This window comes from Aplysia californica, unplaced genomic scaffold, assembly GCF_000002075.1.
Source record: "Aplysia californica isolate F4 #8 unplaced genomic scaffold, AplCal3.0 scaffold00058, whole genome shotgun sequence".
Classification (NCBI taxonomy): Eukaryota; Metazoa; Mollusca; class Gastropoda; order Aplysiida; family Aplysiidae; genus Aplysia; species Aplysia californica.
In genome coordinates, this window is record NW_004797328.1 from 1,040,816 (window position 1) to 1,041,916 (window position 1,101).

Below are 1,101 nucleotides of genomic sequence, written 5' to 3' on the forward strand. Positions count from 1 at the left end.
GATGGTGGTGATTTTGGGGGGAAAGGAGGGGTGGTTGGCGGAGAAGAGTCCGCTCTGCGCCGCGTGTGTTTGTGTGTGTGTGTGTGTGTGTGTGTGTGTGTGTGTGTGTGTGTGTGTGTGTGAGTGTGTGTGTATGTGAGCAAAGTGTGTATGTGGGGGGGAGGGGGGGGGCGAGAGGGGGGAGAGAAGGAGCTTTATTCTTAGCTTCATAGCAAAAAAACAGCATTCAGTAAGGCGTCAATCAGATACAAAACCAGCCGCCACCTTTCAGTTTTAGTAAAAGCTTTACGGTACTTACAACACAAATAAAGGACAAATAAAAACACGTCAATGCCAAAGATTAGAGGTGTTATTTTGAGAGTAGCATACAAAAAAGGAAGACAGATAAGGATGATCATAGACGTTTGATATGAGAAAAAAAAGGAGAAAATCATACAAGAGCACCTGCCAACCACCCACTCAGTTCTGGCAATCTGTGAAGCCACTTTTTGTTTCGGTTTCTATAGTAATATCGCATCATCACGCACAGTAAAGGTGTAAAAAATGTTAATGACTTCCTTTTTGCGGGTATGATTCCACGGAGAAATTATGCTTGGGGTAAATTCGGCACAGGGGCGGGGGTGGGGGGGGTACCAAAATTATAGTGCTATTGAGTGCGCTGTGGGGTTGTTTGCTTTTTTGGGCGGGTGGAGTTTTTCTTACGTTTTTAAAGAATGTGTTCGGTCTTTCATTTATTGCTGGGTTCTTTTTCGCGGACTTGTTAACTTCCAGCAGATGTGCTAGTCAGCTGTTCAGAGAAAACGGAAGGGAATGAAAGACCACATTTCGAGAAATGGGAAGTTGAACAGAGGGTGGAAATGAAAACAGGATTTTTTTCGATTTTTTTTTTTTGGCGCTTTTCACACTTAGTAACGCCAATAAGCGAATTATGTTGTATGAAATTGTTCGTTCGCTTTAAAAGAAACGTTATTGTTTCTTCTTCCTTCTTTCACACCAACCGACGTTGTTTATTCACAAAGTCGTTCCATTATGAAATTTTCAGTTTTTCAATAATAGTGAGCCATTTTGTCACCAAAACAACTTTATCGAAAAAATGGGGGG